The following is a 6210-nucleotide window of genomic DNA, read 5'->3' as shown; positions in this document are numbered from 1 at the left end:
TCCATATTTGAATACGTTAAAGACTCCAACAGGCAACACTGTTTATACGGTGCGCCGCCGCAATTATGTCGACTGTCTCCCCAACGAGTGAGGGTAACGCCGCCACCGAAATCTCCTACAGTGCTGGAGCTTGGCTGCGATTATGGTTGATTTCATGAAAGGCGAAGTTAACGAATGTCTACTATGCCGTCGTGTGGACGAACGACTGTAAGACGTGGCGTAGCTGCAAATTTGTTATAAAAATATATTGAGCCGCCATCGGTTGAAAAATGGAAATTTGTTCGTGTATAAATCCAAATTCTGCTTTGGGTATTGCCGTGCACTACGAATTCCATATTAAGGTTTTTATGGCTTGGCTATCATATAACCCCAATTTTGTGCCTTTCGTAACGGAAGCATTTTCTCTGTCGCGTTTTATGGCAATCATAAGTTCCTTGGATGCAACCGGATCATTCGGAAAGCAAATAAGGATATCCTGAGTGAGAATAACAGGCAACAGAACTCACCAGAATCAAGCCCATTATAAAGTGTTAGGTTGAGGACATTAATGATTGGCTTGACAGTATAGTCATTCGAGACCATCACTGGTTGCCAAGTATAATAGAAGCGCGAGCGTGCAAGCAGCCTTCGAAGGTTCGGTTGCGACAACACTGGTTGCCAAGAGGGCTAGGTTGGACATTCACGTGTGCATTTTAAAAGGTCACAAAAGTGGCGTATTGCGCCTCATCGGTGGAAACCTCCACCAATCCGTCGCAAACACGTCACTTTCGTGACATTTTAAATCGCAAATGTAAATGTTCAACCTAGGTGCCCAGCTATACTATCCAGAGCTCACTTTTGGTCATGCAAACCACGTCCCACGTACATTTGCACCTTTGAAGTAGTGCGTTTTACAGTCCTGTTCGTGCGTGCACTTCGCGTGCGCATTTCGTTCAAGCTCAAAGCGGTAGGATTATGCTGTGTAAACTGCATCGGGAAACATCATTCCTCCATTTAGCCATTATTATTATAATTCACTCCTGTCTGGGTATACAATGGTATGACATGAAGCAGTGAAGGGGTATCCTACAAGTGGCGTTGGAACAGCGGCTGGAGCGCCAAGAGCTTCAAAATTTAGCCCTATCAGTACTGGCCGAAAGTGACCAGCCTTAGTATCCACGCGTAATTTTAAAACGCGGCCACTTAATGGCGCTAAATGTGCAGATTAGTTTGTTATGAAAAAATTAATACTTATTTAGCTATTGGCGTAAAAAAAACGTAATCCTAATGCCAAACGAAAGTGATGTCAGTGTCCCTGAAAACAAAAAAGGGATCTTTTCTTTATTTCATTGTAGGGAATTTACCACCCCTTGTCACACAAAAAATATACGTAAACATTCTATACCATTTAAATCAGCAATTTAATGTACAGGTGGGATGAATACGTAGCCAGCGTATCTTTACGAACGCTGCGAGTTATGCGTCACTTGGCGGAAATATTCAATAACTCGTGTGCTTTTTTTTTTACCCGCTGCTTTTCACAGAGCCCTTGCCTCCTAGAGTACCCATTCGTAGTGTACGTAATAACGATACTCTAAAACAAATTCAGAACAATTATGCGTGTACAGTGAAAAAAAGAAAATTGTATTGCATTGCAGAAGAACTTGTACTTGGTCTAGTTGGTGAACGTTGGAAATCCTGGTGTTATGCGCAAAAAACAACGGATACAAGTCGCCTGTATGTCTGATCTTTCTCTGTGTCCGTTGTTTTTTGCGCCTTACACCATTATATCTATTTATTCCATTGTTAAAAACGACCGTTTGATTCAGGATTAGCATTCTTTAAATTAGTTTTTTTTTTAGCCTGCTAGATTACTTAGCTACATAGACGTCGAGCAAAACAGATTCGCAATTCTTATATCGAACACTACCATGCTTAATTTATTTTCAAATTATCTTATCCGAACAAAGTCTTATGTTTTCCAAGCGCCTACAAGGCTCGATTCGCCTTTTTGTTTTCTTAAGATAGAAGTTTTAGTGAAATAAACCCGAGCTTCGTTTCACAATACGTCCGTGCACAGCCAACGCTGCGGTCTGAAATATGATGAGGCAATTGAGCAGCGTTAAAAGTGCATCGTCACGGCGGTCATCGTTTTTACGCGTTTAATATCACTGGCTTAGCCAACCACGACCAGTGAATCCGGCGTAATCATGTTTTTCTTTTTTTTTTTTGCGGGTGATTGTTTAACTTTTGAGCTTCCAGGGGCTGGAGTTCAGAGTCAATTACTACGCGCACAGCTGGAAGCACAATGATTTTTGAGAATATGGATAAGGTGGGCTAAGCTTCTCCTTCTGAATTGAAGGAATATACACCCGAGTTGAAGATGGTGTCGAGATCGCAAGTTCTCTAGTGATTGCACGCATGGAGGACATGCATCCGCATTTAAGGAAATAATCGACATTCAAGATACGTGATGCGTGCTAGCACGGTAGGTTTCAGCTCGAGGCCACAAGCATACACATATACAATCTTTGTAAAAAAGGATAGATTGATTGTCTTGCGAGTCATTGATCCAGTTTTAACGCCTGTAGTACACAAAGAAAGTAATATGTTTGTATTATAATTTTGTGGAAAAGAACTTTACTAGGAGCAAGCCTAAGCGCCATTATGACACACAAAAAGTCCCATACCACAACACACTTCCCTTGTGCCACGTTAAATGCCGGCTGAGTCGTAACAGGACACTCCCCAACCCATGTGAACTTACCAAGATTAAAACTGCGAGAAATCAACCACAACAAACATCCGCGCGATGACTGACAATCTTGTGTTGACTGCGTTGGCTGGACGTTGCACGCGAAAAGCGGAGATGGTTCTTGAGAGGCGGAATAAGTGAAATATATTGAAGCCCCAGTGATTTGTCACTTCGGCATCCACAATTTGAAGTTCTCATAGCTGTTTAAATGCTTTAGAGTTGACGGCTGATTAAATGAAAAGTAAAAATAACGTAAACTCTGTTTACAAGGGTTGTTTTTACAAGCTCCAATAAACTGGTTAAAAATCAAAGACGTATAAAAAGCAATAAGAACAAACTCTTACTAAACAAATAATGTAGGGGCGGTTTCATTTGGATTCAGGCAACGAGTGGTAGTCGTATTTTTATTTTGCTTCATATTTTCGTATTTCGTGGCGCATGTTCCAGGAATAACAGTCCTTTTTATTTTAATGTCCTGATATGTTTAGTTTCTGAGAAAAAAAAAAAAAAAAACTTTGAAGAAGCGGGAAAGAACGACGATGTTTTGAGGATTGTCGTCTGTGGCGTTTTGGAATTGCTCTCAATCTCAAAGTATTTAAAAGAGAGCGTCTATATTTTTAGTGTGATATATATGCAAGCAGGTAAGACGGCATTATAAGTACTCTTTGTTATTCGTCGCTATAATCTTTGTAGAAGTCCCCAAACATGCCTCCGCGAACAACTGTGACCTGAATGGCGGATTTTGTTTTGAGTCACTATGTTTAGTATCGCTTTTAAAATAATACCACGTGTATAACCTTTCATTGACTTCCAAATTAAGCAAAGTTTGTGTTTTTATCATGTACGAGTATTGAGAAATAAATTATGAAACAGAGAGGGTTTTCACTTATTGTTCATTTTCAGCACGCAGTTAAAAAAAATACATTTTTCTTGCGTCGCGTTTTTTTCACACCCTTATTTTAGCCAGAATACATTTCGTTAGAGGTATTTGCCTTTGTTTTGAGTTTTAAGGCCTCTAAATATGCTAAAAAAACCAGCAAATGCCGTAAATGGGATTTCACGATTTTCGTGGGTAGCGTTTTTGATCCCCTCTAACTCTCAAAGTATTCAAATGAGAGCGTCGATATTTTTTTATTGTTATATATATGCAAGTCGGTAACACGACATTTCAACTAATATTTATTATTCGTCGATCCAATATTTGTGAAAATCCGCAAACATGCCTCTGCAACAACTGTGACCTAAGCTGCTTACTTGTTTTATTAGTCGGCTATGTTTATTTTTGTTTTTAGAAAAAAAATATTACGTGTACAACCTTTCATTGCTTTCCACATATGCAAAGCTTGTGTCTTAATCAGGTACGAGTACTGAGAAATAAATTATAAAACAGAGAAGGTTTTCCTTTTTTAAAACATTTTACTTTTTCTTTGCGTCGCGTTTTTTCACTTTCTTTTAGCCAGCATACATTCTGTTATAGGTATATGCACTAATTTTGAATTTTAAGGCTCTAAATATACTAAAAAGAGCAAATGCTGATGGCGGGTTTATGGGTTATAGCGGTATATTTTATTCTTTATTATAATAATATAAGGGACGTTGAATAAATACTCGTATAAAAGACGTGAATGTCGTTAGGTGTATAATAACATGTTTGCAATTAGAAACGTCTAAACACTATAAGATCGAAACTGCCGAAAGCGGGTTCTAAGACAATTTCCGCCGGTGCCATGATTGGAGAGGCCTCAAGCCTAAACCCTATGCGCTACACAATCTAAACTATGTTAGAAATATCAAAGTATAATATTGTAAAACGTTAGAGTAAAATACACTTCCTATTCGAACTTAGAGTTTTAAATGCGAAATTTTATATTTCCAATGCGAAATCCACGTGATAACAGAACCGAATCATTTTTTAGTATATTCAGAGGCTTAAAACTCAGCACCACTGCATATACCTCTAACGGAATGCATTCTCTGTAAAAGAAAGGTGTAAAGAAAACGCGAAGCAATAAATAAATAAATAAATAAATAAATAAATACATTTTATAGAGCGTGTTAAAATTGAACGAAAAGTGGAAACTTTCTCTATTTCCTAATTTATTTCTCAGTACTCGTGCACGATTAGGACACAACCTCTACGTGACGTGTAAGGCAATGAAAGGTTCTACACGTGGTATTATTTTAAAAACAAAACCAAACATAGTCGACTAACAAAAAAATCCGCAGTTTAGGTCACAGTTGTTCGCGGAGGCATGTATGGGGATATTTACAAAGATTGGATCCACGAATAATAAATAGTAGTTGGAATGTCGTTTTACCGACTTGCATATATATCACAGTAAAAAAAGAAATATAAAAGCTCTCTTTTTAATAGTTTGAGATAGAGAGTGGATCAAAAACACCACACACGAAAATCGTCAAAACCCACCATCGGCATTTTCTCTTTTTTTAGCATATTTAGAGGCTTAAACCTCAAAACAGAGGCCAATACCTCTAACGTAATGTATTCTGGCTAAAAGAAGGGTGTAAAGAAACTATGACGAGAGAAAAAAAAATTTTTTTTTTTATTTAGCGTGCTGACATTGTACGAAAAGTGAAAATCCTATCTGTTTCATAATTTATTTCTCAGTACTCCTACATGATAAAAACACAAACTTTGCTGAATTTGGAAGGTAATGAAAGGTTCTACCCTTGGTGTTATTTTAGAAGCGATATTAAACATAGTAGACTCAAAACAAAATCCGCAATTCAGGTCACAGTTGTTCACGGAGGCATGTTTGGGGATTTTCACAAAGATTGGAGCGACGAATAATAAACAGTAGTTATAATGTCGTCTTACCTACTTGCATATATATCACACTAAAAAAATAGACGCTCTCTTTTAAATAATTTGAGTTAGAGGGTAATTCAAAAACGCCAGACACGACGATTGTCAAAACCTCATCGTTCTTTCCCGGTTCTTTGAGATTTTTTTTCCTCAGAAACTAAACACGTCAGGACAGTAAAATAAAAAGGATTGTTATTCTTGGAACATGCGCCACGAAATGTAAAAGTTCGAAGCAAAATAAAAATACGACTGCCACTCGTTGCCTGAATCCAAAGGAAACCGCCCGCAGATATGCTATAGCTCTTCCAATAATTTCCGCGCAGATTAAGGCAGTAATTAAGATGTGGTGCAAGCTTTAAAATGCACTCTGAAAAAAAAAAAAAAGTCTCCACCAAGTAATCTCAGTTTTTCCGAGTACCGATACACCAAGTAAGGAAAAAAAAGAACAATATATATATATATATATATATATATATATTTTTAGCAAAGAGAAAATGTATATATATTCCCCAGCTACTTCGTCACATAATTATAGGAGCAGATTAAGGCAATTATTATTACGTGGCACACGCGTTCGAATGCCCTCTCCTAAAATAAATGGTGCAACCCTGGGTTCTCAGTCATTCCATCGCGAGATTAACAACTCGCT

This window comes from Ixodes scapularis, unplaced genomic scaffold (assembly GCF_016920785.2).
Source record: "Ixodes scapularis isolate PalLabHiFi unplaced genomic scaffold, ASM1692078v2 PGA_scaffold0__279_contigs__length_252992795, whole genome shotgun sequence".
NCBI lineage: Eukaryota > Metazoa > Arthropoda > Arachnida > Ixodida > Ixodidae > Ixodes > Ixodes scapularis.
The sequence above is the reverse complement of the archived record's forward strand: the minus strand, read 5'-3'. Positions refer to the sequence as shown.